Below are 11,294 nucleotides of genomic sequence, written 5' to 3' on the forward strand. Positions count from 1 at the left end.
AGTACAACTATAACAGTACCTTCCTGTAAGTTTAAAAAAGCTAAAATTCCATTTTTTTTTCTCTGTTTTTACTGAATTTTTATTCTCAGCGCATCTATAAGAACAGTGTATTTTAAATTAGTGTTATTTTGACTACATAGAAACGGAGAAAAAATTGAATATTTCAACAATTACAATTTTAGAATAACAAAGAAAGCATTGTTGCAAATTTGGACTATGTTCCCTTTCTCATTGTTTTAAAAATATAAAGCTTTTTTTACATCGTGAAATTAGTATGTTTTACTTTTCTATAAGCAACTAAGAGATGTAGGATATCATTTTTAAAAACATGGAATGAAACTACTATTCAGAAAATGTGAAACAACAATGCGGTCTGACAGACTGTTCCATAGTAGTTACGTGATTATTTTCGTCCATAGTACTTAAGGGTTAAACTTATTATAACTGAATTGTTCAAACCACACATTTTTTTTTACAAACTTGAAGTACCTGTCTTTCAAAAAATTTAACAAGTTAATTTTTAATCTGTTCTTGTAATTGAGTTATTCAGAAGTTAACATTAAAAAATTTAGAGAGATTTCAAAGCTTTTATTGCATTCTTCCATCTGAAGTATTACTGTTTTGAATAATTGTAAGTGCTTATAAAATATTTGTTGCTTCATTTGTGCTTTCTGTGTTTTTGGGAAGACTGCAGTACTAAACTAATTGATTTTACTCTTTTCTATAAGTCTCTCGCAGAACTATTGTTATTAAGCGAGTTTATTGACGTAATATACTGCTGAAGAGTTAATAAAGCGAAAGGTAGTGAATATACCACAAGTGTGATATGTGAAATGAGGACTGGGTCAGTCGAAAAGTGTTAATAGGAGACCAGACTTTCAGATATTGACAGCTGCACAAGGAAACACTATTTATAGAAATAATATAGTAGTCCTAATGATGTAATTCTGTACATAAGTATCCATTAGTCCAACTCCCACTATCCTGAGTTCTTTGATTGTAATCCACGTAACTGATGTGTCTTAAAACTATCTTATGAAGATGATTGATCGCTGTTGGGCCGATTATCTAATTTTCTAGTGTTCACCCAACAGAGAAAAATTTTATTATTTCTTATTATGTGTTCGTTTTCTTTATGAATACCATGCATTCCCTGTTTATTTATTTATTTATTGCCCTAAGAAGTGTCAGGTCATAGTTTTGTCATTAAACATTTTATGGCTGTCATTAAACAACAAATAAACCTGAAAAAACTGGGAACGAGCTCTCCTTTAGAAAAGATCTTGTTTGGATCATATAAGCCCCGCGAAGTTCTAGGTTCACGTACACGCCTTCCCAGTGGTACTCGCGGATTCGAGTCACAGCAGAAACTCATGTGAAACATATCTCACTCGAGGCTGTAGATTCGCATCTCACATAACGTTGGTGCTAAAAGTGATACAAAATTAGAATCCCATCAAACAAAAAACCTTGAACCATGGTGGTTAAAGATTCTAAAATTGTTGGGAATCGAGTTATTTACCATATCACTAAAATATTTAATATTTGCGTAAAATTTCAGATCTCGACTTCAGATAATTTGAATCTTCTTCGAACAACTGGTTCATGCTGATTTCTTAGCTAATCCTGGCATTATGTAATTAAACAGTAAAAAAAAATTCCAAAGGCTAGCCCCAAAAATGAAAATATTAAGGCTGATAACCAGAATCATGATACTCATTACGAAAAGTATTAACGCTTAGAATATTTGTATTAAATGATAATATTTCTGCCCAAACCAATGCTATATATATGTGTGTGGAAAAACATTGTTTTAGTTATTGTTGCGATTTTTCTCATATTCCAGGAAAGAAAATAATACTTACCGTGATCTTTACGGACAACAGGCCTAATTAGAAAGCAAGAATATCTGTTAATAATTTATTACACTTCTAACTATAGTAACGTGATAACTTGGTTTGCCATTTTTTGCAGAGTGTGCTGTTTTAGAATTCCCATCAATGAACTTTCCATAATGTATCATCGCTTGTATTAGTATCTATGCAAATGAAATGGATTATGGTATGTAGCTAAAACTATAACACAAGCATTGAAAATAAGTGTTCGGTTTAGTGAGAAATTGTTCTCAGTTGACAGAGCTAACCACAAAAATGCATGTTTTTCATTTGCTCTTGCGATATGGAATTCAGTATTTTATTTCAGGACGCGGAGATAAGGCGAATCGTAGGACAGCTAAGAAAGAGGTTAACATTCTTTTCAGTTTCCTTTAGTTGCTCGTTATTAATATACTAGTGAGTCTGTCGTCTGAGTGAGTCTAGCTCTAAAGTCGTGTTTTCTTAACCTTTTAAACAGCAATTCCATGTCTGACAATTGTTGTTTCAAATTTTTGCTCCTTATAACGAGGTCATCCGCAAAGGCTGTTATGCGCGGTGGTAGACCCTCTATAAACATTCGTACAGCTATACTTAGGGCATTTCTACTAGGACAGTACTGCAAATGTCATTTAATTCTGGAGATGGTGGGCTATGGACTGTGTTGACATGGAAAAACCCAGCCACATATGGTCGGTCCTAAAGAAGAACTGACATTGGGTCTCGCACAAAATAATCCACTATTTGATTTGCCGATAAAGCTTTTAGTTGCAAGGCTATTGTAATGAGACTAGCATCAAAAGAAATGTTCGAACGCCGATCATGTCCCGTACCGCCCCATTTTGAATCTAAATATTATTTAAGCGAACATGAATATTACTGATTACGACGGCACGTTTTCCACGTTTTGGCTGCACGCATGAAGTCTTCTGAGCTACATCAAATTTTCAGGAAGACTTTATTTTCTTGTGGTACCTTTAGAAAAATAGTCAAATGAGTTAAGACTGTAAATCAAAATAGTTTCAAATAAGTCCATGGCTACCCTGAAAGCTTGATGTTTTTATGAGCAATACGGGATTCACATTAGTCCAAAACGCACATTTTGTTGTTAAACACACCATTCAAATAAGTGATGCCTATCACAAAAACACATGATCATAAGTTTCTGTATTGTCTGGTAACCAATAATAGCCATGTTCATTTAAGGGCTCAAAATCAAACAGGCGCTTATATTCTACATGTTCTGAAAACAAACATTTCTTTACAGTGTATTTTTTAATACTAATTCCATTACACTATCCATACTAAAATATTTTATGGACAAAACAAATGGTGCATTACGTCAAGCACCACCGATGTCAGTTAAGTATTTTGCCTCAAATTCCACAATAAAGTAAATGGAGCAGGTAGGAAAAACTATCCAGGCTTTCTGTAGAATTTACTTACCAAAAACAACTTTCATTCTTAATTTTCCAAATGCGTTGTTGACTTTTAGATCACAGTAACTGTACTTCACTGCCACTGCATCACTTAACAGGCGTTTCAATTGCATCTATTCTCCCAACTTCACTAAGGTAATTCACCTAAAAAAAGAAAAGAAAAAGAAAAGGAAAAATTTCACAAAATGTATTTAATTCAAAATTATACATAGTAGAAAATAAAGGAAGCAGATTTGTAATAAAGGTCTAGAATTAGGTAAATGAAATTATTCACATATAAAGCACTGAAGAATTGAAATGCGGGAGTGTTTCAATCAGAACAGAGAAAGAATCACTCAAAAAAAAAAACTGCATAGAAATACACAAAATGGCAACTACCTTCATCTGAGATTTTATGGTCCAGCATCTTCAGATTTTATTGTGCAGTATTTTAAGTATTTATTTTACAGTATTTACAGATATGTTTAACTAGATGAACACTGCATCTAAAAGTTGTTAGTACTGTATATAATATTGTGAAAGCGTATCTTCAGTATAAAGTAATGCCTTCAGACGACTTGAACAATTCACTCTTCACGAAACAACGGCTTTGTCGCAAAGCGTTCACCTCTGGTGCATCGGGTCCCGGGTTCATACCGTGCTCCGCCAAGTAAACTTTGTGGTGGACAAACACCGTGTGCGTGGGTTTCCTCGGAGTTCTCCCATTTCCTCCCACTTTCTTCATTCCACCATTAAAATCATTTCTCATCATCACCACCGTCTACTTTAGCCTATCCGGCAGCGGCGGCTAGTACTATATATTGCATGGTTGTGCAACCGGATATTTTTTAAATACTAAAAATATTTTCAAGTATTAAAGTAGTGTATCAGTAAAAAAAATTAATATCTGCTCTTGAGTGCAAAACAGTATTGATCCATTTCCTTTAAAAAATTAATTAAAAAAACTGGGACAGAGATTTAGTGAGCGTTGCCACTGGAAGCAGTAACATTGAGCATATGGCAGCGAGCTCCTATCTCTTAACATGGAGAAGTGGATTTATTCTTGCATCGCTCTTATCTTCCCGTATTGCCCGCTTGCAGTTGCACCCTCTTTCGCAACTGGTCAGCTTCTGTAATAGTTACGAATTCGTCCGCTTGCAGCGCTTGACTCAATTGATAGGTGTGAGAGAGATACAGACGCTTGGAAGAAAGAAGTTATTCACAAAAAAAAAAAAAACTCGCAAAGAAAAAATGTAAGTCTGGTGGTAGATGGGACGGATCCAAGCTGAGTTTGGGGGGTTGTCATTCGAAGTCAATATATTTCATTTAACATTTATAATAGAATTGTAAAATTCTTGGGATAAGTTTTATTTTTAGAAAATCCTATTCTGGGGGGGGGGGTTGATCAAGTCTCGAAGAAGAATATGTCTTACCACTGGTCTAATTCCTAGCTCTGTGTCTTTTGTGCACATTGATCCTGTGTTCGATTTCCGGCGGAGACCATAAAAAATTAATATCTAATCATTCACTTCCAATACTCATCTCTCTTCTTGGGTCAAATTTGCTGGAATGTTAAACTATGTTTTTTTTTTCATTTTTGTAGGAAAACATCTTAGATGTCATGCTTCTTTATACTAGAACGGCAGACAAAAATACGTGGTTTCTGAAAATTGACTTTTTCCGCCGTATATTTATACACAGAAATGCTAACAAAATGCATATTGTCGGAGGAGAGAGGAGTTTCTGGACCCTAAAGAAAATAAAGCGGAAAATATTTGCGGTAGCGATGCTTTCTATTCAGAAAAACTTGGCAAGCAGCATTTCAGATTTCAATGAAGACATAGAAAAGTTTGAAGCTCGAAAAGAACAAAGAAAGATCTTCTATTTTAAAATAATGCATATTTTATATAATTAAATAATTTTGTTTAACTGCGTGCATGATTATATGCAATTTTCTTTCTTTTTGGGTTAACGCCATCATTCATGGCTTACAGCACATGCTTTATATTCGATTTATCTCTTGTTCAATAACATAAGTGTAGAATTTTGTATATAAATATTATATTAACGTACATTGATAGTGGTTGTTTGAAAAAAAGCTTATATATTAAATCAATATTAGAAAAATAATTCGATCAATAATATACAAATAGAGCTTAAAAGACTTTCCACTCCATATATCCGGAATATTTTATGGATAAGACTTAAGAATGCTGGGGTAGGGGAACACTTGCGCGTACCTACATACCTTTGATATTGCAACCGGTGCTTCTACAGACCAAGGACCGCTACTGCTAACCGGTATATGTGTAGGAAGTAAAACTCAAAAATTTCATTTTTTATTCATTTACGAAACGACAGAGCTAGTGATGAGCAGTAGGAATATTCCCGGTGGGAAGGAATTAAAAAATGGGAATATTCCCGGGTTTTTTCCCTGGCCTATAAATTCCCTTGAAGGAATTTATTTCCATTTCTTTACTTTATCTTGCCAATTATAAGAACTATATGACTAAATACTTTATTTTAATATATTATGATTTACTTCTAGATTTTAAAGAATTTGGAGGTTAAAGAATTTAAAATTGTTTGACGGTAATTTATTTAACTAATAATATGATTTTTTAAGTTCCATTTCCATTTGCACTAAAAAGTAAGGTAATATTTTAGTATTGGAGGGCCAAAACTAGCAAAAAGTAGGATGATTTACGGAAGAAATGAGTTGATTGTGATGTTCAAGTATTCCAGAAAGTATCGAACACATTTTTTTTAAGGGCAGTAGGGGATTTATACAAAACGGAAAGGTAAATGGAAGTGATTTATGTGAGAAAAGAAAGTGAATTGTTGGTAACGAATATAGAAAACAACATGCCATGTGGGTCTCTAACTCGCCTTCATTCGCTAACGCTCGCTCTGCAATGCTGTCTGAATTTAATATTGGTAACGTAATTTAACGTATGAAACCATAAAACAACCGCATCAGAATAGAATATCGCAAAAAAGTAGGTGCAAAAGCTGGCCCCCAATGTTAAAGAACAGCCAAAATTAGCAAAGTACTAATTTACAAATGATGAAAAGGAACCATTTTGTAAAATGATTTAGAATTATGTAGAAATAGAGATCAAGTATTATTAATAAACCCTGAACCACCATTAGTAATAGACGTCTGTCTGTCTCGCTGACTTGAATTTCTGAAGAGGTACTCGGACTTCTTTTACATGTAAATTAACGTATGTAATTTCGAGAAATAGGTAGAATGAAAGGTCATGTATGGCAATGTTACGCGCTAAAACATAAAGATAAGTAAGTATCTTGCCAATTTTGTGAACATAAATATGTATGCTCAAATGTTGATAAATTGGTGAGACATGTACCTTCTAGCATTTACCCAATATAATTGGTTTATAACATTTATAAATTTAATGTGTTCATAATACAGTAATAGAGTCAAGTTGAGTAAATCCACTTACATATAAATTTAAATTGTTACTATATAATTTTTTCACACATTTAATTGATAGAACACATTGTAAATAAATATACATGTATGCGTATTCTCTAAATATAATAAAGTGTTAATAAAGTAACATAGTACCGCTCAGAATATACATTTTATAGAATCCTCTGTGGACAACAGTAATAATATGTTGTGATTTAAAAATTAATTCAACTTTGAAATCATAATATAGTAATAGAATGCAATTTTCTTTCTGATTGAACATAAGTTCCTGGATAAATTCCCATTTTGGGAATCTTCCCAGGGAATATTCACGAAAGATATCTTCCCGGGAATTTACCCATCACTAGACAGAGCTAGTGATGGGCAGTGGGAATATTCCCGGTGGGAAGGAATTTAAAAAAGGGAATATTCCCGGGTTTTTTCCCTCACCTATAAATTCCCGGGAAGGAATTTATTTCCATTTCTTTACTTTATCTTCCAAATTATAAGAACCATATGACGAATTACTTTATTTTAATATACTATGATTTACTTCCAGGTTTTAAAGAATTTGGAGGTTAAAAATTTAAGATTTTTTGACTGTACTTTATATAATTAATAATATGATTTTTTAAGTTCCATTTGAATTTGCACTAAAAAGTAAGCTAATTGTCTATATTGTGGGGCCAAAACTAGCCAAAAGTAGGATGATTTACTGAAGAAATGAGTTGATAGTGATGATCAAGTAGTTATGAAAGTATCGAACACAATTTTTTAAGGCAGTAGGGGATTGTGGTTTATGTGAGAAAAGAAAGTGAATTGTTGGTAACGAAAATATAAAACAACGTGCCATGCGATGCTCTAACCCGCCTTCACTCGCTAACGCTCGCTTTGCAATGCTGCCTCAATTTAATGTTCGTAACGTAATTAAACTATTAAACGATAAAACACCGCATCGGAATATAATATCGCAAAAAACTAGGTGCAAAAGCTGGCCCCCAATGCTAAATAACAGCCGAAATTAGCAAAGTACTAATTTACAAATGATGAAAAGGAACCATTTTGTAAAGTAATTTAGAATTAAGTAAACTTATATAGAAATAGAGATGAAGTACTAATTATAAACCCTGAACAACCATTAGTAATAGACGTCGGTCTGTCTCCTCTCTCTGACTCGAATTTCTGAAGAGGTACTTGGACTTCTTTTACATGTGAATTAACGCATGAAAGTTCGAGAAATGGGCAGGAGGAAAGGTCGTGTGTGGCAATGTAACATGCAAAATTACAAAGACAGGAAAGTATCTTGCAAATATTGTGAACATACATATTTATGCGCAAATGTTGACAAAATTGTTTATAACATTTAAAAATTTAATACGTTTATAATATCAGTAGTAAAGTCAAGTTTAGAAAAGCCACTTACATGTAAATTTATTTTTGAAATATATTTACTTTTATAGGATCCTATTGTAAATAAATATCAATTTATGCGTACTCTCTAAATATAACAGAATATTAATAAAATAGCATAACATCGTTCAGAATATACATTCTAAAGACTCCTCTGGGGACAACACTAATAACATACTGTGATATGAAAACGAATTTATCTTTGAAGTCATAATATAATAATAGAATGCACTTTTCTTTGTGATTGAACATAAATTCCCGGGAAATTTCTATTTTTCGGAATCTTCCCGGGAATATTACCGAAAAATATCTTCCCGGGAATTTACCAATCACTATCTCTGACACTAATTTCTGAAAAGGTACTCGGACTTCTCTTACATGTGAATTAACGTATTACATGTGAATTTCGAGAAATAGGTAGAATGAAAGGTCGTGTATGGCAGTGTTACGTGCTAAAATATAAAGATAAGTAAGTATCTTGCAAATTTTGTGAACATAAATGTGTATGCACAAATGTCGTTAAATTGGTGAGACATGTATCTTCTGGCATTTACCCAATCTAATTGGTTTAAAACATTTATAAATTTAATGTGTTTATAATATCAGTAGTAGAGTCAAGTTTAGCAAATCAACTTACATATAAATTTAAACTGCTTAGCTGTTTAAAAGTATTAGGACTTACTATATGATTTTTTCACACATATTTAATTGATAGAACATATTGTAAGTAAATATACATTTATGGGTACTCTCTAAATATAATAAAGTGTTAATAAAGTAACATAGTACCGTTCAGAATATACATTTTAAAGAATCCTTTGGGGGCAACAGTAATAATATGTTGTCCCTTTTGATTATATCAGAATTTTGATTTCTGATATAAAAATTAATTTCACTTTGAAATCATAATATAGTAATAGAATACAATTTTCTTTCTGATTGTACATAAATTCCCGGATAAATTCCCATTTTGGGAATCTTCCCGGGAATATTCCCAGGGAATATTCCCGAAAAATATATTCCCGGGAATTTACCCATCACTAAACAGAGCATAAGTGATCAGAAGGGGGAAGTGGAAGCAGATGAAGATAAGCGAAGTAAAAAAAAAAAATGGACTTAAGGACCTTGTTCTATTGTCGTTTGGGGCTACAGGGAGGGTTCATCTTTAAATTATTTCTTTTTAACTTTTCTTGTACTTATTTAAATCTAACTATACACATTACTGGGTTGTGCTCTATGCAATTTCGGTAGAGACTTCACGCACCGCTTGGCGAATACATGATCACCCAATTCCTCTGAGCAGACGAGAAATGATGCGAGAAGAGCTTTTAAGCGATAACTAGAAGTGTAAAATGTCCAACAGCACTCATTATACTCTGAAACAAACTAGGCCTAACCTAACCTGATGTAAATGCACGTAATAATAGAGCAGTTATCTAGATCCTTCCTATAACATTTCATATAGCATCTCCATATTCAAGCGGCAGGGGTGCAGATCACTGACTCGCCTCACATTCAGTTGTAATAAAGAAGAAAGTAATGTGCCCTACGGGGCTCTAACAACCCGCCTTCACTCGTTGTCGCTCGCTCGGCAATACTATGTAAATTGAGGGGTTCATCCAAGCAAACGATTCTACCAAATAGAAAATTTATGAGTGAAATATTATGGGAAACACATTTCGTGAAGGAATGACAGTGTGAATATAAGTAATTACTGTCAGTGCACATCATATTGAAATGAATTTGAGTGATAGTGGAAGTATTTTATGTGTATATGTGCTTTTCCACTATCCTCGTTTGGTGATAAACTATATTACATTTCAGAGTGCCTTGAAAGATAAGGGGGATTTTTTTCTTTTATAACTAAAAATAAATCTTCGGAAGGCTAAACTAATAATAAAAGTTGTTTCGTCATTGGAAAGATGATTTAATACACATGGTCATTGGTTGTACTTCATTTTAAAATACTACAATTCAAGCGCTTGTCCCGCTATTTCTTATATATATATATATATATATATATATATATATATATATATATATATATATATATATATATATATATATATATGTAAGAAAGAATCTAAGGAAGTTGTGGATTTCCTTTTTTTTAAAAAAAAAATCATCACAGTGAGAATGCTAATTTAATGTATATGGTGATGGTGATTGGCTGTACCTTCCTTAGAATATGGGATCAAAAGGTACTTAGAAACTATTATATATATATATATACAGTGGCGTATTTAAAATCTTATTTAGGGAGGTATTGCTAACTTTATTGCTGGAAATGTGAAAATTCTGCAAAATATTCCACTTACTTTAATATAGAAAGTACAATTTCGAGAGGGATTATGCCCAGAATTCACCCTTAAATATGCCACTATATATATATATATATATATATATATATATATATATATATATATATACAGGGTTTGTATGATAAGTAATGAGACCAGGTCTGGAAACATTGTTTTATTGATCTGATCTGTACAGGGACTTAAAAGCTTTCGAAGTACTCTCCTCTTGCGTCGATGCACTTCTGCAATCGATGTTTCCACGCTGCAAACGCCCCCTGGAAGTCAGCAGCCGGCATGTCCTTTAGAAATGTGGTCACGGCTGCTTGGATGGCTGTGACGTCTGCAAAACGGGTTCCTTTCAAGCGTGGCTTCAGCTTCGGGAAGAGGAAGAAGTCGGCCGGGCTCACATCTGGGCTGTAGGGTGGTTGTGGAAGGACTTCCACCCCAATCCGGGTCAAAAAGGAGGTCACTAAGAAGGCGGTGTGGGCAGGGGCATTGTCGTGATGCAACTTCCACCGGCTAGCGATCGCCGGTCTTTTCCGCTTGACGCTCCTGTGCAGTCTCTCAAGGACTTGTTTGTAGAAGGCGGCGTTGATGGCTTGTCCTTGGGGTACAAACTCCTTGTGGACCACCCCCACATTGTCAAAAAAAACAATCAACATTGTTTTCACCTTTGACTTCGACATTCTGGCCTTCTTGGGGCGCGGGGACGCAGGAGTGTGCCACTCCGCGCTTTGACGTTTCGTTTCAGGGTCGTACTGGAACACCCACGACTCGTCACCTGTTATGACGTCATCTTCAAAGTTAGGGTCACTGTTCATGAGGTTCAACAGTTCCTGACAACAATCAACACGTCGTT

The sequence above is a fragment of the Thermobia domestica genome, chromosome 7 (genome assembly GCF_964235325.1).
Source record: "Thermobia domestica chromosome 7, izTheDome1.hap1.1, whole genome shotgun sequence".
Taxonomy (NCBI): Eukaryota; Metazoa; Arthropoda; class Insecta; order Zygentoma; family Lepismatidae; genus Thermobia; species Thermobia domestica.